The sequence below is a fragment of the Rutidosis leptorrhynchoides genome, chromosome 6 (assembly GCF_046630445.1).
Source record: "Rutidosis leptorrhynchoides isolate AG116_Rl617_1_P2 chromosome 6, CSIRO_AGI_Rlap_v1, whole genome shotgun sequence".
Taxonomy (NCBI): Eukaryota; Viridiplantae; Streptophyta; class Magnoliopsida; order Asterales; family Asteraceae; genus Rutidosis; species Rutidosis leptorrhynchoides.
In genome coordinates this window covers 214,416,956-214,443,080 of record NC_092338.1, presented here as the reverse complement: position 1 = coordinate 214,443,080, position 26,125 = coordinate 214,416,956, and the positions used below count along the sequence as shown (strand labels likewise).

General features: G+C 31.4%; 1 pseudogene; it reads left to right on the top strand.

The window, feature by feature from the left end:
* The first annotated feature begins 1,106 nt into the window (after positions 1-1,106).
* LOC139854388 (casein kinase II subunit alpha-4, chloroplastic-like) lies at positions 1,107-20,817 on the top strand (annotated as a pseudogene).
* The last annotated feature ends 5,308 nt before the right edge of the window (positions 20,818-26,125 follow it).

The following is a 26,125-nucleotide window of genomic DNA, read 5'->3' as shown; positions in this document are numbered from 1 at the left end:
TTATTGTACCTGTTTTTTTATTATGATAGTTAAAAATTCTTTGAAACTAGGTTTTGTTTTGATTTTTTTGAAATAAGGGACTGTTAAAAATTCTCGTCTCCATTTTGTTGTTGCAGGTTATAATACCAGTTTATCATTTGATTTGCTTCAAGTAAGTTATGTTGTTTAGTTTTTCTGAATCATCTCCTTCTTTAGTGTTCATTGAAAATTTATAGATAAAGAGGAGGTATAACCATAGCTTTCATAGATTTATTTTTGTTTTTGTTACTTCATTCGTGTTTTACTGCATTGTTTAACTATTTGTGTTCTGATTTTTTTACTAATTGCCCTTTTACTACAACTTTTGTTTTGCTGCATATATGTGACGTTATATTTCAGATTTGTTTTTTACATAAGCTAAGAAGCTGCAATGGTACAAAAGTTGATCAAGTGGATTACAGGTATAATCTTACACACTTTCTGCAGGCTTATTGCATTTGATGTCCATGCGGTGTAGTTTCAGGTTTTTGCTCTAAAGTACCATCTAACTTTGTTGTTTGCAGGAGGTGGGAATGCAGGAAATGCTCTAACCTGTGCAGCTCAATCTTAAAGGTGACAATGTCAACCCATTTACATATTAGTGTGTCAATTTGGGTTGTGTTCTTTATTCAAAATAAATAAAAATAGACAAATCCTTATTTTGACATGTACAACTTTTTTTTATTAAGTTTAATACAAACCATTTCTTATTACCTTATCGGTTACCAAGTCCACTTACCTTGCCACATATAGGAAAACTATTATTGCATATGGAGTATTTCATAATTTTGAAGTTTAAAGTTTGTAGCTTTTTGCAGGTGTAATTTCTTTGACAATGGAAGAAATATGGCATGTTTAAAATTCGAGTGTAGACGGCCCGGTATGCGTCTCTACATATGTAGGTCGTGTATACATTTTCACCCATATTTGTTTTATGTGGATTTATGTACACTCAGGCCTTTTCTCCCTTTCCGGGTAGAATACTTTAATTACGCAATATTGGTGGTTCTAATTTAAACAAATGTTATTATACCCATGAAATTTTTTCGCCTCTATATCGCGCTATTGGTGACTATAGCTGCGTATGTATGCTTTATCCAACACTTTCTGAATTTGACATTCGCTATTATATCTATGAGCTTCTTAAGGCAAGCACTCCATTCATACATGTTCCATTTTTTTTTGTTTCCTTAACCTTATTTCAATAAGTTGGCCGTGTCTATTTTAATGTAGGTAAACTTAATGTTAATTATTGCACCTTTGTGATATTAATATATATATATATATATATATATATATATATATATATATATATATATATATATATATATATATATATATATATATATATATATATATATTATTTTTTTAGGCGTTAGAATTTTGTCACTCTCAAGGGATTATGCATCGTGATGTGAAGCCACACAATGTGATGATTGATCATGAGCAATGCAAGCCTTGTCTTGTAGATTGGGATCTTGCTGAGTTTTATCATCCAGGCATGCCAAGTTGCATTTTACTATATAATTAATTAACCTTAATGATTCATTTAGTATATATAGTTTTATGTTATAAAATTGGTTATTGTCTACAGATATTTCGGAAGGAACCGTTCTTTTATGGGCACGACAACCATGATCAGCTTGTCAAAATTGCTAAGGTACTCTTACTCTTATACTTTCTGTTACAAAGCTACTGAGTTTTTTTTTTCCCCTTTTTTTTGCCGAGCAAATTATATAATTCCAAGTGTAACACTATTTATCATTATTGTTATGTTTGGGTGGTAGGTAATAGGTACCGACGAACTAAATACTTATTGCAAAGGTATCGTATCGAGCTGGACCCACAGCTCAGTGCACTTGTTGGGAGGCTGGTAAAACACACTCAAGAAGTTAAAATCAGTTATTATTTTGTGTTGATTTTAACAACATTTTTTTTTTTTTGTTATTTTTTTTTGCAGGCATAACAGGAAACTATGGACAAAGTTTATTAATGCTGATAATCAACATTTAGCTGTGCCGGAGGTTAGTAAGTTGTAGCACATTCTTATATTCGTTTGCTTTTTTGTAGAATGCAAAATACATTTGAAGTTATTATTATCTGTTGTAATTGATGCATTTATTTCAACGTGTAGGCGATTGACTTCCTTAACAAGCTGCTTCGGGACGATCATCAAGCGAGGCCAACTGCTAAAGAAGCCATGGTAAAACGATTTGTGTTTTATGTAGAGACATCACAATTGTACAGTTTTTATGGTATATATGCCGCTATCATATATTGCAGCCCTTAATATTTTTTGTTGTTAGTTATCTATCTGTGCAGTCGTAATAACATGAATTTTGCATGGTTTTGTAAACCTTAAACAATTGGTATAGTAAATGGCCAACGCCTTTAGTCTTCTATTTTGTTTTCAGGTAATATTTGTGTTTAATTATGTGACAACCCGGAAATTTTCAACCAAATTTAAACTTTAATATTTATATGTTTCCGACACGATAAGCAATATTTGTTAAGTTAAATTGCAAGAATTTTAAACTATGTTCATACATTCATTCAACCTCGACCAAGTTCCAACGATTCACGAACCATTAAACGAATATGATTATATATGTATATGTGTATATATATTATAACTTGAAACGTGAACAAAATATTAGATTAAATACTTTATATGATTGTATCTATTTCAAAATGTTTATCAATGGAATTAGAAGATAAGATCAAATGATTGAATTATCAGATATATTGAATTATGATTACAAGTCTCTGTTGAAAGGCCTACGTTGATTTGAGAAATCTTTCCATTTTAACAATATTCGGAAAATGGTAAAGTGATTTATAAATAAGAACAAATTGTCAATCATTGAGAACTAGACAAAGGATAGTGGAAGATTGAATCTCATAAAGACTCGATTGATCTATTTAGTTTCAAACGTACAAAAATGTTTTCAGTTTAAAAAGAACTTTATTATTAAAACGTATATAACTTTTATAAATATCTAGAACCACTTTTCACAACTCATTACTTAACTAGTATGATAAAGATAACGATATTTATATATTATTTTATTAAATATATATAACGATTTAAATTAATATTATATATATTTATACGCGTATTATACGTACATAATTTTATACTTTTACTATACTTAAACTTTACCTTTAATTTATTTTTACTTTACTTTAACTTTAATAATTCACTTTAATAATTCATACTTTAATAATTCACTTTAATAATTCATACTTTAATAATTCACTTTAATAATTCATACTTTAATAATTCACTTTAATAATTCATACTTTAATAATTTACTTTAATAATTCATACTTTAATAATTCACTTTAATAATTCAAAAATCTATTATAAATAGAATTCAATAGGTTTCATTATTTCATAGAAACTTGAAAATATTTTTCTCTAAACCCTCTCAATCGATTTACATATATATATTTACTCCGTATTATTTCAAGATATTATTAGTATACATAAAATATTACGACGGAGTGCTGTCCGAGTGATTTTGAAATTGTTTTTCGAGTAGGATAGGATTAAGGAAATTATGGGTTATAGCTATGGAGGTGATTGAGTATGGTTCATGGGTATGCTCGTGAGGTCAATATAGTGTTTATCATTTCCGTTGCGTCTACGTACATTTCCTGCAATACTGAATCTCAATATTGATACGTGAGTACTCATAATTTAACTTTTACATACTAATAGTGTATCCCTGACTAGTGCTCGAGTATTTAGGATTATGCATGCTTGTACTTTTGATATTTCCCTTAGATAGGTTAGGTTGAATATTGAATTAGTTACACTTGCGGTTGAGATAAGGTATAAGATATGTATGTCCTTGGAAAGCTAGCGAAAAATTAAGAACTTTTCCTTTAGATATCGAATGGTTTCGATGAACGGATTAGAAGTTATAATCAATTGAATTTTCGATATTTTTATTAAAAATGATTATTATTATCGTCGTTTTTATCGTCGTTCTATTTTTATCTTATTATTATCATTATTATTATCTTTATCAATAAAAGGGATTTATCATTAAAAATTGTTATTTTTTTTATTATTACTATCGTTACAGTTATAATTAGTATTATTATTATTATCCAATTATTATTATTATTATTATTAGTATTATTATTATTATTATTATCATTATTAATATATATATATATCATTATTTAAAAATAGTTATTGTTATTGTTGTTATTATTATTACTATATTATCATTAAGATAATTATTAGTATTATCGTTAATAATGTTATAGTAACTATCATTATTAATATTAGTGTAATTAAAACAAATATTTGTAACACCTAATTATTTTGATTACTATTATTATCATTATTATGAACACGATACAAAAGACGATTAAAAGCTATTAAACGAAACGATTAGGAAATAATGAGTAAGAGTATCATGATGAAATTAAAATATTATAAGATATTGATTTAGATAATATTATCGTTCTTATTATTTTTATCATTACTATTATTATTAAAAGTATCGTTAGTATTAAAACTATCATTTTAACAAAAATTATCATTTTAATAGAAATGTCATTGTTATTATAAAATATCATTATTATTATTATTTTAAATAGAATTATTATTTTAAAGATAATATTAAAAATTATCGTAAATATTAAAGTTATCATAATTAGAATTATCGTTTTATCATAATGTCATCTTAGTAATTATAAATATTGATATTTTTATAATAATAATTATTATTACAAAATAATACAACTTTTACTTACTATCATTATAGATATTATTTTATCAAATAAATATGTGATACAAACATATTTTACTACGTGTAATAACTTACTTTAATAATACCTATCATATTATCTTTATGATATTAAATGAACCCTATAAATTTTATTACTTAATATATATAAAAGTATATTTTATTATATAAATTTAATATAAAATTTTATTTATTAATAAATAAATTATATTATTTACTCTAATAAATCTTTTAAAAATATTTAAAAATATAAAACGACGATATTTAAACTATATATTAATCATGTATAGATTTTTGGAAATTATTTTGAGTTAAATTTACTTTTGTTGACTTTTGCATATTAATCTCGAGCATTAGGATTGTGGTACACTATGACTTGACCTAATTTGTTAGATAAATATTGACCAACACATAATTATATATAATTAATCTAGGTTCGTGAATCCGAGGCCAACCTTGCACTTGTTCAATGACGTTATATGTATTTTTACTACGAAATACAGTATGGTGAGTTTCATTTGCCTTTTTACCCTTTATATTTTTGGGACTGAGAATACATGCGCTTTTATAAATATTTGACGAAATAGACACAAGTAATTGAAACTACATTCTATGGTTGAATTATCAAAATCGAATATGCCCCTTTTTATTAAAGTCTGGTAATCTAAGAATTAGGGAACAGACACCCTAATTGACGCGAATCCTAAAGATAGATCTATTGGGCCTAACAAACCCCATCCAAAGTACCGGATGCTTTAGTACTTTGAAATTTATATCATGTCTGAAGGAGGATCCCGAAATGATAGGGGATATTCTTATATGTATATAGTTAATGTCGGTTACCAGGTGTTCACCATATGAATGATTATTTTTATCTCTATGCATGGGACGTATATTTATGAGAACTGGAAATAAAATTCTTGTGGTCTATTAAAATGATGGAAATAAATGATTATGATAAACTAATGAACTCACCAACCTTTTGGTTGACACTTTAAAGCATGTTTATTCTCAGGTGTTAAAGAAATCTTCCGCTGTGCATTTGCTCATTTTAAAGATATTACTTGGAGTCTTTCAAAGCATATTTCGAAGAACGTTGCATTCGAGTCATTGAGTTCATCAAAGATTATTATTAAATCAATTTATAGTTGGATAGTGGATATTATGAAATGGTATGCATGCCTATCAATTTTCGATGTAAAGAAAGTTTGTCTTTTAAAAACGAATGCAATGTTTGTAAAATGTATCATATAGAGGTCAAATACCTCGCAATGTAATCAACTATTGTGAATCGTTTATAATGTATATGAACGGGTCCTTTCAGTTGGTATCAGAGCGGTGGTCTTAGCGAACCAGGTCTGCATTAGTGTGTCTAACTGATAAGTCGATAGGATGCATTAGTGAGTCTGGACTTCGACCGTGTCTGTATGTCAAAAGTTTTGCTTATCATGTTGTGTCGAAAATTAACTACTTATCATCCTCAGAAAATTACCTGCTTATCATTTTTAGTCTAAGACACATCTTGCTGCATTGATTGCATGAATTGTATATAGACAAAAATTCATATCTTAGAATATCTGCTAAATCATATCTTATCATATCTGTTACTTTAAACTTTGCCTGACATATCCCGCAAAGTCCTCCATAATCTACGAAATCTTTTGATCTATATATATATATATATATATATATATATATATATATATATATATATATATATATATATATATATATATATATATATATATATATATATTCTATGTAATTAGAATACTATCCGTTAGCCAAAATCATTTCATATCGAAAAAAAAAATCCTTTATCCAATCGTACGAAATGGAATTCGTCATCAGTTCAAGTCACTCAGATTCCGAAATGGAATCCCATTCAAGCTCCAAAAGCAGTGTGACCGGAATAGATCAACTAATCAGTCATCACCTATTCTGGATGAATTGGGGATGGGTTTGTAGCCTCCTCAATCATTGGAGACAAAAAGAAGGTGATCCCTTCCATCCACCACATTGCCCTCTTGACGAAGAACCTGAAGCACTTACCGGCGAACCTGTCCGAAACACCATTTTCTCGCTCATTTCCAGAGTATCTCGTCACGATTATATATTACATCAAATTTTAGATTTTATTTATCCGCTCGTCCGAACCGACAATCACCCCGGTGTAATAGAAGAAGTCAACGAGCTTCGCGCTCGGGTAGTGGCTTTGGAGAATATGGTGCAGAGATTACAAACACCAGCAACAGCATCAGCAGCATAACCAGTACCACCATCATCAATGCCAACAGTACCATTACCACCTCCAACCACAACCGCGTCGTAAACCTCAACTTCACAATCTGTCCCACGAGCATCAACGTCATACGCACCATAGATACCAAGGAGTACCAACAACAATAACTAACGAAGTATTAATTCATAACTTCATTGGAGAAAAATTCCGCGGCTATTATGTAATCTCTAAAGTCTTAGAGATTATCTAATCTAGCCCTAACCATAAATCAGTTAAGCGAACCAAAATGATAGAAGGAAGAGTAGAAACCCTGACAAAAATGGTGTGTGATTAACAAGCCAAACTTGCTTTACCAACAGCATCAACAGTACCATCAGCGTTACCAGCATCGTCAGTACAGTCAACATCCGAATCAACAACACCGATAACATCACAAACTCCGTCAGTTCAAGAATCACTGTGGACATCATTACGAATCAATAACGTGTATATTGTATCAACGAGTTATGAAGAATTAACTCATTCCCTCTGAAGAAATTATACGTATATTATATATATATATATATATATATATATATATATATATATATATATATATATATATGTATATATATATATATATGTATATATATATATATATGTATATATATATATATATGTATATATATATATATATATATATATATATATATATATATATATATATATATATATATATATATATATATATATTTTGAAATAAATCTTTCCGTGCTAAGCTATTGTGTGTGAATCTTAACTACTCGGTTAATTCATATTACAAATATGCAATAATGTACGTCCTTCGGCCGCAACTTAACCAGCGTTAACTACAATCTCTGTCGCAATTCAACAAATTCCAATTCATAATAAATCAAGTATATATTTGATTTTACACTTTCATCATCGATGTACCCGAAACTTTTCAGATAACATCATTCGTACTTTGCGAAATTCACAAGAATTCCACGAACCGAACATCATACATCAACAAATAACGAAGTATTGATTCATAATTTCAATGTCATTAAAGAAATACTGCGTAAAAGTTATGTACTTTTTAAAGCCTTTAGGGATTATTCAATTCTAGTTTCAACCGTAAATCAAATGAGTTTAATTTAACATTAACTCATTAAATCTATGTTACATCTGAAGAAAATATACATATATATATTTTCATAAAGACTGTAATAAAATTCTTTTGTACAAAATATTAATTGTGAAATTTTTTTTAACGGGTAGGCAATACCCGAGAGATATATAAATTCACAATTAATATATTACATTCTTCGAATCTGATTCAGCAAATCATCCATTATACTCCCTACTTTCACAACAATATACATTCTTTTATAGAAATCAAAACAACCATACTCATTCAAAATTTAATTACATATTCTGATTTTGAAATCTCAAAATTCAACTTGAGATATGACCAAAATCATCACTCTTAGATCCTTACATCTTTCACAAGCTTTATTTTGACTTCAAAACTGTGTTAGAACATCAAACGTATGTTAACGATTACAATCTGTGTTCAAACCCTTCGAAAATTTCTGAAGACACTTCGAATGATGAGCAATCGAGATAATGATCCAACCACATGTTACCCACAGTTATGTACCCGAAAAACTCTTGAAACCAAAGTAAAAGTTTAAACAACGTATCCGTGTCAGATTCTTTGGCATTTATTAGCAAAAATAACTTTGCGACTCCTATTCAAAGTAGCCAGTTTTATCACAGCTCCAGCAAGTCAACTTCGACTTTTCAGTCAGACTAACCTTATTATATCCTTGAGATATACACCATCGTTACCAAGGAACCTTTTACATTTCACCACATTATTAGCAGATGTACCAACAACTTCATTACCCTTTGACTTTAGCCTCTCCAAAAAGTCATTATAATTATTCATTGAAACCCCATCATTTACTCATTTGCATCTTGTAATGAGAATTGCCATACGAATCATTGGAAATTAGCAATCAGTATTTTGAAATCTCGCAGGATGTCTACGCCAACAGTTATATGTGTATATATAACGTCTATCTTCTGGACTTAATTTGAATGTGAAGTTTCTGAAAAAAACTCCAAACTACGAATTGGTTCTCCGAAAATGGGAAAAAAATGCTGATGAAGCAGCAAAAACTAAAAACGACTTTAAACGGTAAAAGCTGGATGAAAATGATGAAGTGTGCTGGCAAAGCGCAGAAAAAGAGAAGTTTTGGAACTGGAAACAGGATTGAGCAAAGTGTGAAGGAGGCTGTGGACAAATTACAAAGACTGAACCTGACTTCAAAGAATCCAAATGATTCAGTATCTGCTGAAGTCATTAACCAATACCTTGCTTCTGACTCTAAACTCCTGCGGACAATATCCTTCATCATCCTCTGATATTAGAAATTCTAAGATATCATCGTATCTTTCATTATAAATATCCTCCATATTTCTGAAGATATTTTCATAATTATTCTTATCTGAAATCATTTACCTTTTCGCGCTATCTGTATTACATCATAAAAGAAACTATTTTAGTTTCTAAATTCTGAAACATTCGAGTTTAAAATAGGAATATTTTAGAAGAAGTGTTGGGAGCTGAAGCATGAGTTAATATAATATAATGACACTTGATCAACGTGATTATATTATAGTAAGTCATGCTGAGTTTCTAAATGGAACGTGATGATTCACAGATCATAACATCATCATGTGCCATGTTATAAGACTCTTGTATTCTATTTAACCTCTAAAATATCAAGAAAATATTTCTTGATGATTCGGCCTTTTCCAAGGTATTCTGCTAATTTGACAAGTCAAGATCGTGCCATCAAAATTTCCTTCCTAGAACATTAACAATGTTCATTCCGAAATTCATATCTGCGAATTTTGAACCATTACAAGCGGTGTTTAATCGCAAGAAGAAGAAACGAAAGGACAAAACTCCAAGAGTATAGTAGAAGTAAATAGATTCTTCCGGCGGTAGATGAAAAAGAAGAATGACTGATATGAAAGTTAGAAGTATATCGAGAATCAGAACTGGATGGAGCATATTGATGAATACTTTAAAATATAAGGTGAGGGGGAAAGAATAGAAGGTGATAAAACATGACTAGGAACTTAGAAATCAACAGATTTAACTCACACAATGGCGGAATAAGTGAATCAAACCCTCTAGTGAATAGGTTAAGTTTTTTTTTGGTTAATTTAGTCAAACCACAACTAAATCAAGTGTGATTAGATCAACACCTAGAGCTATTATTCACCACCTGGGTGATTTGGACTGAGAGAAAATCGGAGGAGCTCACTAGATCTGAGTGTGTGTAACAAATGAGAGGCTTAACCTAAAATGAAGAACATAAGACTTTATATACCCCTGCTGTTGACTCACCCCATACGATTCATTCATCACACGTACGAGTTGGCTTCATCAGCCGTACGGGTGATCACTCACTCGTGTCTTCTCATTTAGGTTGTAATTGTGACTTAGCTCAGCATCAACCATGCGTATGAGCCTGTCTGCCGTACTAGTGAGGCTTCACTTGTACGTCTGACTAAGTCTAACATAATCAAACATCTAAATCTCGTTCCTGCAGCTCCTGTAACCACATACAAACATGGATAGGATAATAACGAGAAATCATGGTGGCCTGTAAACTGTTGTTCCTGCAATGGACGTGGGTAGATGTCTAGGGACTTGCATAAAATGCATCAACGGAAGGTGTGAGTTGTAAGGAAACGAAGGAGGTGAATTTATAAGAAAATCTCTGACAGAACAATTAAAATGGACGATCGCATTTAAAGCGGATCCTAATTCCTTTGATTACCGGAGAGTCAAATCTTATTAAGAAGATTTTCTTCAAATCCCTTGAAATCTGGGAATTAATCATATCTACGTCAAATGATAAGATGAATCTACACTTACTCATTTCACTCTTCTATGTTAGCTTCATTCATACTCTTCATATAAATGAATTGTTTATCCAAATTATTCACTGATGATAAAACTCTAATTTTTAGCCCGTATGCATCATGAAAATATACTTATTATCATTCACGACCTTTCCACTCAAATTTCGGGACGAAATTTCTTTAACGGGTAGGTACTGTGACAACCCGGAAATTTTCAACCAAATTTAAACTTTAATCTTTATATGTTTCCGACACGATAAGCAATATTTGTTAAGTTAAATTGCAAGAATTTTAAACTATGTTCATACATTCATTCAACCTCGACCAAGTTCCAACGATTCACGAACCATTAAACGAATATGATTATATATGTATATGTGTATATATATTATAATTTGAAACGTAAACAAAATATTAGATTATTATATGATTGTATCTGTTTCAAAATGTTTATCAATGGAATTAGAAGATAAGATCAAATGATTGAATTATCAGATATATTGAATTATGATTACAAGTTTCTGTTGAAAGGCCTACGTTGATTTGAGAAATCTTTCCATTTTAACAATATTCGGAAAATGGTAAAGTGATTTATAAATAAGAACAAATTGTCAATCATTGAGAACTAGATAAAGGATAGTGGAAGATTGAATCTCATAAAGACTCGATTGATCTATTTAGTTTCAAACGTACAAAAACGTTTTCAGTTTAAAAAGAACTTTATTATTAAAACGTATATAACTTTTATAAATATCTAGAACCACTTTTGACAACTCATTACTTAACTAGTATGATAATGATAACGATATTTATATTTTATTTTATTAAATATATATAACGATTTAAATTAATATTATATATATTTATACGCGTATTATACGTACATAGTTTTATACTTTTACTATACTTAAACTTTACCTTTACTTTATTTTTACTTTACTTTAACTTTAATAATTTACTTTAATAATTCATACTTTAATAATTCACTTTAATAATTCATACTTTAATAATTCACTTTAATAATTCATACTTTAATAATTCATTTTAATAATTCATACTTTAATAATTCACTTTAATAATTCAAAAATCTATTATAAATAGAATTCAATAAATTTCATTATTTCATAGAAACTTGAAAATATTTTTCTCTAAACCCTCTCAATCGATTTACATATATATATTTACTCCGTATTATTTCAAGATATTATTAGTATACATAAAATATTACGACGGAGTGCTGTCCGAGTGATTTTGAAATTGTTTTTCGAGTAGGATAGGATTAAGGAAATTATGGGTTATAGCTATGGAGGTGATTGAGTATGGTTCATGAGTATGCTCGTGAGGTCAATATAGTGTTTATCATTTCTGTTGCGTCTACGTACCTTTCCTGCAATACTGAATCTCAATATTGATACGTGAGTACTCATAATTTAACTTTTACATACTAATAGTGTATCCCTGACTAGTGCTCGAGTATTTAGGATTATGCATGCTTGTACTTTTGATATTGCCCTTAGACAGGTTAGGTTGAATATTGAATTAGTTACACTTGCGGTTGAGATAAGGTATAAGATATGTATGTCCTTGGAAAGCTAGCGAAAAATTAAGAACTTTTCCTTTAGATATCGAATGGTTTCGATGAACGGATTAGAAGTTATAATCAATTGAATTTTCGATATTTTTATTAAAAATGATTATTATTATCGTCGTTTTTATCATCGTTCTAGTTTTATCTTATTATTATCATTATTATTATCTTTATCAATAAAAGGGATTTATCATTAAAAATTGTTATTTTTTTTTATTATTACAATCGTTATTATAGTTAAAGTTATAATTAGTATTAGTATTATTATCCAATTATTATTATTATTATTATTATTATTATTATTATTATTATTATTATTATTATTATTATTATTATTATTATTATTATTATTATTATTATTATTATTATTATTATTATTATTATTATTATTATTATTATTATTGTTAGTATTATTATTATTATTATTATCATTATTAATATATATATCATTATTTAAAAATGGTTATTGTTATTGTTGTTATTATTATTACTATATTATCATTAAGATAATTATTAGTATTATCGTTAATAATGTTATAGTAACTATCATTATTAATATTAGTGTAATTAAAACGAATATTTGTAACACCTAATTATTTTGATTACTATTATTATCATTATTATGAACACGATATAAAAGACGATTAAAAGCTATTAAACGAAACGATTAGGAAATAATGAGTAAGAGTATCATGATGAAATTAAAATATTATAAGATATTGATTTAGATAAAATTATCGTTCTTATTATTTTTATCATTACTATTATTATTAAAAGTATCGTTAGTATTAAAACTATCATTTTAACAAAAATTATCATTTTAATAGAAATGTCATTGTTCCTATAAAATATCATTATTATTATTATTATTTTAAATAGAATTATTATTTTAAAGATAATATTAAAAATTATCGTAAATATTAAAGTTATCATAATTTGAATTATCATTTTATCATAATGTCATCTTAGTAATTATAAATATTGATATTTTTATAATAATAATTATTATTACAAAATAATACAACTTTTACTTACTATTATTATAGATATTATTTTATTAAATAAATATGTGATACAAACATATTTTACTACGTGTAATAACTTACTTTAATAATACCTATCATATTATCTTTATGATATTAAATGAACCCTATAAATTTTATTACTTAATATATATAAAATTATATTTTATTATATAAATTTAATATAAAATTTTATTTATTAATAAATAAATTATATTATTTACTCTAATAAATCTTTTAAAAATATTTAAAAATATAAAACGACGATATTTAAACTATATATTAATCATGTATAGATTTTTGGAAATTATTTTGAGTCAAATTTACTTTTGTTGACTTTTGCATATTAGTCTCGAGCATTAGGATTGTGGTACACTATGACTTGACCTAATTTGTTAGACAAATATTGACCAACACATAATTATATATAATTAATTTAGGTTCGTGAATCCGAGGCCAACCTTGCACTTGTTCAATGACGTTATATGTATTTTTACTACGAAATACAGTATGGTGAGTTTTATTTGCCTTTTTACCCTTTATATTTTTGGGACTGAGAATACATGCGCTTTTATAAATGTTTGACGAAATAGACACAAGTAATTGAAACTACATTCTATGGTTGAATTATCGAAATCGAATATGCTCCTTTTTATTAAAGTCTGGTAATCTAAGAATTAGGGAACAGACACCCTAATTGACGCGAATCCTAAAGATAGATCTATTGGGCCTAACAAACCCCATCCAAAGTACCGGATGCTTTACTACTTTGAAATTTATATCATGTCCGAAGGAGGATCCCAGAATGATAGGGGATATTCTTATATGTATCTAGTTAATGTCGGTTACTAGGTGTTCACCATATCAATGATTATTTTTGTCTCTATGCATGGGACGTATATTTATGAGAACTGGAAATGAAATTCTTGTGGTCTATTAAAATGATGGAAATAAATGATTATGATAAACTAATGAACTCACCAACCTTTTGGTTGACACTTTAAAGCATGTTTATTCTCAGGTGTTAAAGAAATCTTCCGCTGTGCATTTGCTCATTTTAAAGATATTACTTGGAGTCTTTCAAAGCATATTTCGAAGAACGTTGCATTCGAGTCATTGAGTTCATCAAAGATTATTATTAAATCAATTTATAGTTGGATAGTGGATATTATGAAATGGTATGCATGCCTGTCAATTTTCGATGTAAAGAAAGTTTGTCTTTTAAAAACGAATGCAATGTTTGTAAAATGTATCATATAGAGGTCAAATACCTCACAATGTAATCAACTATTGTGAATCGTTTATAATATATATGAACGGGTCCTTTCAAATTATCTTCAACTTTTGATTTTTTTAATTTGAATTTCATGATAATTGCTTATTAACAAGAATTAGTGGTGTTTACATGTTTTGGTGCATTAATAACTGATTTATTATGATAGTATAACTGTTATATGAAGAATCATTTGATAGTTAATATATACTTGATTATGATTTATAGGATTCACTTGGAAGAAAATGAATTTACTTCACCAACGGGGTGTTCCGTCGTTAGCAAGATAGAAGAACCTTTTTTATTCAAAAATGATCTTCACGAGCAACTTATTCAGTAGTGTGTTCACAATGCTAATTATATTATGTACTCGTAGGTTTGTAATCGTTTTACAATTTTGTATGTAAATTATGGTAAGTTTCTAACCGTTTAATATTTTAGTATGTAAATTAAGTTTGTAATGAATAGCCGACTGTTGGTAAATAGTCTTTTGATGTTGCAGGTTTAACTTTCCTTTCTGCAGCAATTTTAGTGTATGTATGTATTGGACATGTACATCTTTTGTATGAGCTTGTAAGTTCCTGACCGGAAAACAATTTCGAATGTTAATTAACTCACGTATGTAAGAATTAAATATTTGGATATGTAAATTATGTTTTTAATTAATAGTCGACATTCAGTAACTATTACACAATAAACTGCTTTGTCATGTAAAAAAGATGTTTGGTAAATAACTACCGTAATCGCATACAATTATCATTCGATGTGTAGTCAATAACCATCGTAATCGCATAAATTTGTCAGCAGCGTAGCGCATACCCCTCAATCTTGTTAAGAATAAAAGGTAAGCCAAGATCTAGGAAATAAGGTGCCTATGTGTAAACTCAATAATTCGATTATTGTTATTAATATAGGGAAATATTCATATGAATCCTTAATTTTACTTGAAAATTAGGGGATAAATCTCAGCCATTGGACCAATATAATCAATGGCTAGGATTAAAAACACAGGACAATCACATGTGATTGGCTAGGATTAAAAATGCTGGACAATTACATGTGATTGTAAGATCGAATCACATGTGTGTTTAAGATCTCAAGCAAAATTAAGGATTCAAATGAATATTTACCTATTGATATATACTTAATTAACTCTCGTAACTCATAATTATTTGAATTTGATATGCTTTCCATATAAACGCCAACGCCAAATGATATATCACTATTATACAAACATTATAGCACAAGACATCTAAACTGACTTCTATCTATTCGACTCTTACAAGGACTCTATTATTTAGCATACACCCACAGTCGAAGCAGGAAATGTACGAACGAAAATATTGTCTCGAAAATCCTCAAAAAACATTCGGGAAAGTCATTTGATAAAGATGTCGACAATTTGATATATGAAAAGGATATGCAAAATTCCAATAAGGTCGCGTGCAACTTCTCGCGAACAAAATGTCTATCTCAATTTGCTTTGCAAGCTGATGCTGAACGGGATTACTGACTAAGTAGATGGTACTGACATTGTCACCATACACTATCGTAGCTTTAGACAATGGACAATGAAGTTCGAGCTGACGGTTATGTAGCACAAGTTTTGGAGACAACATTCACCTTTTGTTTTAGCACCTGAGCGGGACATGGAACAAGATAAGATGTTGTGAAACAACCCAAAACCGTATATTAAAATGATAACATTTTTTTATAAACAAAGTTTAATTCATCAAAACGCACGATCCGTTTAACACTAGTTTTAGCGTGTGCAATATACAATGAAATACATGTGTAACATATGACCAAGTCCAAAACGTTCAATTCGACACCTTTCGACCCGTTACATAACAAGTGGGTAATTACGACCCATTTACACTACAAACTGGGTTAAGACTTAATAACCCAACCCGATACCAAGAGCATAATCCTGAGAATTTACCAAGTCCCCAATCCATTTCCGAATATCCAATAGCTACCCCGTCAAAAGATCAAGAGACACTAAAGTGTCTAGTCTAACAACTAGAATCTTTCGCAAAATCAAACGACACCTATAAAAAGGTAACAACAACGAGGGGTAAGTTTACGCTTAGTGAATGCAACAATTATACATATACATATATACTCTACTTACTTGCCTTAACTTACATAAATACCGCATACGAGCTAGCAATCCAAATAACATACAATCACAATGTATAAAGCTAAATCCTCACAATTCACAACAAGCTAGCATCACCAATGGCATATAATCATCACAATATAATACGCTAAAAATAAACAACACACACACAATATGGTCGACCATACACATGCTATGGTGGATCTACACTGGATTCACACCATAACACAAATGAGGAAACGATAGTCACAATGACCGCTAGTGTACATACGCCTTGTATCACTATTCCCTAGGTGGTGTCGTACGCCTCGACTTAAGACCACCTTTCACGTAAAATGTGGTGTCATACGCCTCGACTTTAAATCCACATTTCATGCTGCAAACCCGATGTGGTGTCATACGCCTTGACTTTAGCTTACACCGTGTTCACCCCACACAAGCAAATAAATCATATGGAGTCGTACGCCCCGACTTAAATCTCATATCCCATGCTAACACGATGTGGTGTCATACGCCTCGACTTTAATCCCACATCGCATCCCACACAAGTAAATACATCATATAAATACACGTATAATTATTCCGCTCACCTTGAAATGCCCGCACAAGTCATGTAATATGATTTTCGTCCACAAATCCGGGCAAGTAGTCACCTATATCACACTTAGGCAAAATATTCACATAAATATACATTCTCTAAAAGAGAATCCGACACAATCCTCCTTTAGCCGAGGGATCACACCTTGCTCGCTAAAACCCGCTCATTTAACACATAATGGACACAAACCAATTACCACTTCGGGTGGTAATCCAAACCCACTCTACAAAGTACAATTTAACCCAAATTATACTTTACACCAATTAGACCAACCTAGGTCCTGACACTAGATTACTACTTAGGTAGTGATCATTTCAAAACATCATTTACACCAAAACTACAACACGTGCAATATTGACCCATATCACACTTGACCTCATTTGATTTACGCCAAATTCACCCAAAATCACTAATGTCTAGTGATTAGGCCTTAAACAACCAATTAACAACATAAACCAAGTACTTGAGTACTTATTACACTAACACTAGCCTCAAATCCTAGTTTGACACCAAATCAAGGTCAACACCCATTATGACCAACAAACATGTTCTTAAGAACACAAAAATCACTAACACACTTACAATCTAGTGATTAACACCCAAACCATGACAAATACTTTCAAATTTTTCATTTAACCCTAAACTCACAATAATCGGGTTTACATACACAATACATACAACAAAACCCCCAATATCATAAGAAATGAGGTTTATAACACAACACTAACTCAAACCCTAACTCAAATCAAGAATCAAACACTACAATTCGGTTATAGGGATTACCTTAGCACCAAAACAAGTTCTAGAGGCTAGACACACCAAGATGAACTCCAATTTGGGTAGAAATCACCATCTTCTTCTTCTTCTATTGAAGCTTCCTCTCTCTAGAAACCCTCATCTCTCTTTCTAAGGTGTTTGGTGGGTGAGAAATGAAGATAAGATGAGATCTAGATCAAATCTCAAGCCATATACATGTTCACAAGTGAAAAGACCACTTTACCCCTCTTTAAAACTCCAAAAAAAAGTTCAAAAACTGCTGCCAGCCACACACCTCGTGAGCGCGAGGTTTTAGGTCGCGACCGTGAGCCTACAAATAAGAAAATACTGATCACCTAACCATATCTCGTGACCTCGAGATTTCAGGTCGCGACCGCGAGGTCCCCAATTTCAGTACTTTTGTGAAACTTGTTTTGGTCGTAAATTTCACACCGTAACTCCTTTTTTGATAAATCAAATATCGTTGGAAATGTAATAAGGTCTATTTTCCAATGGTAAGGTTTTAGAACATTCACTCAGACTTTATTTGGGGTCCAAAAATATACGATTACATACCTTGTAACTCAAATGATGTCCAAAATAACATGTAACTAAAACATGGGGTGTTACAGGTTGTCACTGAAATAAACAAAGTAGCCAGAAGTTAGATTGGAAACTGTGTAGGGGACAAGGAATGTGATAAAAGACATGTAGAGTTGAAGTTCATAAGAGGAACTACCCTTGATATAGCGAAGTATGTGTTTCAAAACATCCATTAGATTGTCCTTTAGGTCATGCAAATGAAGAAAAACATGTTGCACGGAATAAGAAAATGTATGGACGCATAAAAGTATGATACTGAAGAGCATTGGCTAAAAAAAAATAATGGTCGTATCAGAGTAAGCGAGACCCGAAGTAGTACTTAGCTTAGAGTTGGTATCGACCAAAGGAGTTACAAATTTTCATGAGGACATGTTGACCCGTTCTAGAATGTCTTGAGCATACTTTCGTTGAAATAATGATAAGCCCTCGTATAGGTTTCACTAGGGCTATTAACGAACCAAGCTTTTAACGAGCTATTCGAGTTCGATCTTGTTTATTTTGAATTCAAACTTTACCGAGTTCGAATTCTAGTAGAGTTCAAACAAAAAATGTTGTTCTATTAATTTCACGATCCGAGTATAAAAATTTTTAATATTCGACTCGCTTGAAAACTCGTTTAATAGTCGAGCTAGTTACTCGAGCATATATTGCTCGAATAGATCGTATGCTCGTTTAATAGTCAAAGCATAAAAGAGGATTTGAACTCACAGTCACATGGATAGACTCTCATGCTTTTACCTATAAACTATAAGTTTTTTTGTTATAATTTTGGTATTAATTATTCAAATAGTTTATTTATTATTAAAAAAATGTCGTGAATAATATTTACGCTAACTTGCAAACATTAACATTAGGACTATAATTTATAAATTATATATCAATTACATGGATATATATATATATATATATATATATATATATATATATATATATATATATATATATATATATATATATATTATATACATACATACACACACACACACACACACACACACACACACACACATATATATATATATATATATATATATATATATATATACATACACATATATATATACATATACATACACACATATATATATATATGTATATATGTATATATACATATATATATATATACACACATATATATGTATATATGTATATGTATATATACATGTATATATATACCTATATGTATATGTGTATGTATACATATATATATACATATATATATATATATATATACATACATACATACATACATACATACATACATATATGTACTTAATACCCCATGTCAATGCCTACCATTCTTTCTATTTCTGTGTAATAAGAGATTTTTATCTCCGTGCTATTAATAAAAACTAAGCATTCTATTTATGAATTATCTTATCCTTCTAAATATGTTGTATGTTTAATCACATTATAATGTTTATCGCATTATAAACTCTTTAACTAACACCAACTTACCTATGTATTGAAGAAACATGGTTCATGGATTATCAACAAGCGATGCAATTCTAACGACACTTTGACTTCTTCTCAATTTCAACAACTACTAGCTGCCGCTCAAGGCAACAACACTGCTCCCAAAAATCCCCGAATACCTGTTCATATAAGGATTTCATGAACTGTAAACCCTTTACGTTCAAGTATACTGAAGGAGCGGTATAATTAACTCGCTAGTTCGAGAAGCTTGAATCTATTTTCCGCATCAGCAAATGTGGGGAAGCTAACAGAGTCGAGTATGCCACCTGCACTCTATCTGGTAGTGCCCTGACTTGGTAAAATTCTTATGCCCAAACAGTGGGTCTGGATGCTGCTTTGGCTACACCGTGGGACTCCGTGAAAAGGATGATGACTGAAAAGTATTACCCAAGGAACCAGGTCCAAAAGATGGAGACTGATTTCTAGGAATAGAAAGGTAAAGGGTACTGATATTGAGGCTTATAACGACCGATTTGTGGAGTTAGCTTCACTGTGCCCGACTATGGTGACACCCAAGTATAAGAAGATCGAGAGATATGTCAGGGGGTCTTCCTGCCGAGATCCAAGGAAACGTTAAATCTGCTGGTAAGGAAACTATTGATTGTGTCATCCTGTTGGCACAAAATCTTATGATGGCTTTGAAAATGAGGAATGCTGGAAGTAAGAAAGTTGAGGGAAATACTGATGGTAAGAGGATGTTTGATATTGATCAGGGTAAAGGTTCAACCCAATACTCAAGAAAGAAAGCTGCTGATGAAACTGCTGGTGGTTCCAAGAGTAACTATGCCGGGAAACACCCGTACAGTAACTAGTGTGAGAGGTATCACCATGGGAAGTGTACTGTTGAATGCACCAAGTGTAAGAAGTTAGGCCATCTTGCAAAAAATTGTAGAGTTGTTGTTCCCAAATCTAATACTCCGACAACAAAAGCAAATGCAATAGTTCCTACGTGCTACGGATGTGGAGAAGTAGGGCACTTCAAAAATCAATGCCCAAAGAAGAAGGTTGATAATGGGAATGCTGATATCGCTCAATTTATATATGTTAATCTCGCGATATCTACCTCACTTTGCTCGGTTTTTGACTATCTCGAGACCCATTTAGTGTGTTATTGAGCTATTTGGTAAATATTGGGCTAAGGAGTTGATTTGGTGTAAAATTTACCAAATCTTAGGCAAAATTGGCTTAGAAAATGACGAGTGCAGGAAACAGCTCCAAAAGCGCCGTTCCTGGCCTAAAAGCGCCGCTCCTACAGGATCAAAAGCGCCGCTCCAGAACTAAAAGCGCCGTTATTATGCACGATTTGTCTTCATTTCTTATCAGTGGGCAAAAGCGCCGTTCTTCAAGCTAAAGCGTCGTTCCTGATCAGAGCCAAAAGCGTCGCTATTCATCAAAAGCGCCGCTCCTGAAGATAGCCAAAAGCACCGCTCCTGAAGCAAAAGCGGCGCTCCTGTCGCTGTTTCAGCCCAGATTTTCAGCACTATAAAAGGGACGAGATTAGGTCATTTTTCATATGCATCTTTTGTAGCAGCTGCCTAGGGTCCAATTTTCACACACAAAACCTTAATTTCATCATCTATTAGAGATTAAGGGAGGATTCAAGGGAGATTGTTCAAGATTCATCATCATTTAGCTTAGATCTTCATCTTCTTTTCAATTTGGGTTGTAATCTTTACTTTACTTTAATTACTTTGCAATATTTAGTTGTAATCATTACTTTAATCTTAATACTTGCTTTGGTTACTTGTAATAGCTTGAATATGATGATGATTTACATTTCTATGCTTATTATTAGTTTAGTTTTAGCAATGATTGGCTAAATCTCTTGTGTTTTCTTATCTATGAATCTCTAATGCTAGTGTTTGCCCCAATTCAATTGAATATTGTTGTTTGAATGAATTACATGATCATGTGTTGTTGAGATTGGCTAAAGAACCATTGCTATGAGTTTGTTTTAGGCTTGACTTTGATTACATATGTTGAGTAGCTCTCTTAGTGATTTGAGAAGTAAATCAATGTGTGCTTCAACACCTTAGGTGATCTAGACAACTAGCTAGGGAATTATAAGTGATTGTGTTCTTGATCTAAGTTGGTTTTCAATTGGCCTTTAGCCAACATAGTAGTGCTGATTATCTTAAGTGATTTCGATAGTTGGGAGTTTTAAGTGATTTTAACTCAAGCTCAATCTTAATGACCAAATCATGCTTAACTCGATCTTAAGATACAAAGCTTATGTGAATTCATGGAGTATCATTCGAATTGAGGTTTAGAAGTGATTCTAATATTTAATAGTTCAACAACTTATGAGATAACAAAATAGGCAAAACGGGGCAAGCTAAGCATAGAGAGGATTAGATAAGTGAACACGTCTTAGTTAATTGATTTAAGTCTTTAATACTTTGCTACTTTATTAATTTAGGTTTGTTTAATTGTACAAGTTTTAGTTGTTAGTTGATATCAATCAAAACCCCCCAATCAAACAAACCCCTAGGAAAATTTCTAGTTTCAAATAACCAACTTACACCGCTTCCCTTGGGACGAACTTAATAAGAATACTTGCATTAAAGTTCTATAACAACGGGGTTTTAAGTGCTCGTTAATTTTGTGTGCTTGATTGTAGTGTTTAAGTCAAATATAAATTTAGAGGGTAAAAAGATGTATTGTAACGCACGCAACATCAACTTTCTTGGCGCCGCTGCCGGGGATCGAAGTTAGCCTAGTGGGCTATTTGGTTTAAAATTTTAATTGTTTGATCCTTTCGTGAGGGCTTGCCCTTGCGGAAGTTAGTTTTCACATTTTATATATTATTTTTGTTTGGAAAAACCGTTGTGTTTGCGTTGTGATTGAAGGATAGGTGCCTTTGGTGTATGAAAACAAGATCTCACAAGGATCAAGAGTTCACACATCTATTTTCTGATTCGGAACGATACGTGCACGGGGTTTATAATCGTAGAGAAGCAAGGGTATTAAGGAAAAAACTTTGAAGCTTTGCCATTTTGTTTAGAAGAGATAGATCCAAATGGTAATCCAATTGTTAATGAAGAGGGTGATCCTAATGGTCATCCAATTGATCAAGAAGCATTGAATGATCCAAACGATACTCCATTGTGGAATGCTAGATTAGTTGCACCAACATTGATAGCACCGGCTATAACCAAACCACCAATTCAAGCGGACAATTGGAAGATCGAGGGTAACTTTTTCACATTTATCAAGGATACTTATTTTCATGGGTTGATAGATGAAAATCCATTCGAGCATATTCAACACTTTAATGAGCTTTGTGATATTTACAAAACCAAAGACATCACCGATGACGCTTTTAAGTTAAGGGCATTCCCCTTTACACTTCAAGGAGACGTAAAAGCTTCGATGCGTAATTTACCAGCCGATTCCATAAGAACTTTTCAAGAGCTAACAAACAAGTTTATCAATCATTTCTTTCCAAAATCCAAGGTAGAGCAGTTAAGAATGGAGATTAATGGGTTCACCCAATGGGGTGATGAGAGTTTATATGATGCATAGGTTAGATTCAAGAATTTACTAAGAGCTTTTCCACTGCATGGTTTGATAAAGAAGGAATACCTTAACACATTTTATCGCGGTTGTAATATGCAAACAAAGCGACATCTTGATTCTTCATCCGGTGGGGTATTTATGTACAAATCACCAAATGAGGCCGAAGTTATGTTAGAAGATATCTCGGTCAATACATATGAATGGGCACCTTCACCACGAGATTTAGCAAGGACGAATGAAGCACAAGTCGAGAGTGAAAATGGGCCAGTGATGCTTGCAAGCTTGAACAATCAATTTCAATCATTCGGGAAGGAGTTGAAGAAGATTCAACAAATGGTAGTTGCAATGCAAGTTGGTTGTTAAAGATGCGAGGGTCCCCATCTCACAAAGAATTGTCCACAAATTACTCAATGCAATCATGTTGATCTATAAGACATTCCCATGAATTCGGATGCTCATGTAAACTATGTGAGTAATCAAAACTACCAAAGGGGAGGATCATCTAATCAAAGCTATTACAATCCTAACAAAAAACAAGTGTCATTTAACAGCCAAACCAATACACCACCCGGATTCACAAACCAAAACCAAAACCAAGGTTATAACAACAACTACCACCAAAACCGAAACAACAATTTCCAATACCAAAACCAACAACTTTACAATAACCAACCTTATAACAACCAAAGTAATTCAAATTATCAAAACAATCAAGGTTATAGTCAACCATAAAATAACCAAGGTTACAATCAACAACCTCAACAAAACATTCAACAATCCCAACCTTCAAAAAGCTTAGAAGAAATAATGCAAAACTACATCAAGAAGGTAGAATCAACCGAAGCGTTCCTAATGAAAGAAAATGAGCTCTTGAAGCAACAACTTCGAAACCAACATGCCTCATTCCAAAACCTTGAGAGCATCGTTGGACGAATTTCAAATCAAGTTGCCGAAAGACCACAAGGAACTTTACCTTCAAACACCCAAGTTAACCCGAATAATTACAACAATAACCGAAACAACCAACAAAATCACCAAACTAACACGAGAGTTATCCCTATTGAGATTAACATTACCTATTTGAACCAAAGTCAAGCGAGCTGATCAAATCATACCAATACTTATGCTCAAGTGAACTCAATTGACTCAATCATAGAAAACAAACCCGAATATCCTAAGTTTTCAAGCTTGACGTTGAAGGAGAAGAATTTGATTTTGATGAAACATTAGAAATTTATATTATAGATTATGGGTATTCAAGTTTTCGGAAGATTCGGACGATGCAACATTCATTCCTATCAAGTCAAAGGTGTAATGTCCATAGAGGCTACCGAGTCAACATGTGAGGAGTTAAGGGACGAATTTGGGCAAATTAAGTTGGGAAAGGTTGAAAAAGAGCAAAAGATTGAAACTTTATTTAATGAAAAAGAGCAAAGGAACGAGGTCGAGGTTCTTGCTACATCAACCAAGGAGAAAACTGAGACACTGATCTCAAATCTTCAATCATTGCCTCCTACACATCTAAATGATGTGGATTGTAAGTCAACTTTAAACGAAAATGAAAATATTTATGTTAAACTCCCTTTGGCGGAGGTGCTTGAGAATATGCCCAACTATGGGAAATTTTTAAAGACACTCATGGCCAAATAGGGAGATGTTGAGTAAGCATCCACCGCTTTCTTGAAAATGGAGTGTGATGGTATTTTAAAGAAATGCAACCTACCACCAAAAATGGGTGATCCTGGACATTTCCTTATTCCATGCAATGTGAATGGGTAGGAGATTCTTACATCTCTAGCCGATTCGGGGGCAAGTATTAATTTCATGCCCTTCTCGTTTACAAAAGGTTAGGCCTAGGTGACCTTTCACCTACCACAATGGGAGTTAAACTAATTGGTCAATCAGTTAACTCTAGTGTGGGTATAGCCGAGGACTTAATTGTTAAGGTAGGGGACATGGAATTCCCCATTGACTTTGTTATTGTTGACATAAAGGAAGACTCGGTTGTACCACTTGTTTTACGAAGACCATTCTTAGCAACCACGGGCTCTTTCTTTGACTTTAGAACTGGAAAATTGACCCTTCGGGATAAAGAGAAATGCATGAGTATAAGAACAAAACGCGTTAAGAAACCATCAATACCATTGACTACACCACAAGTCGTTGCTAGTGTGCAATGCATCACAAGCACAAGACAAGTTGGTTCACCAACAAA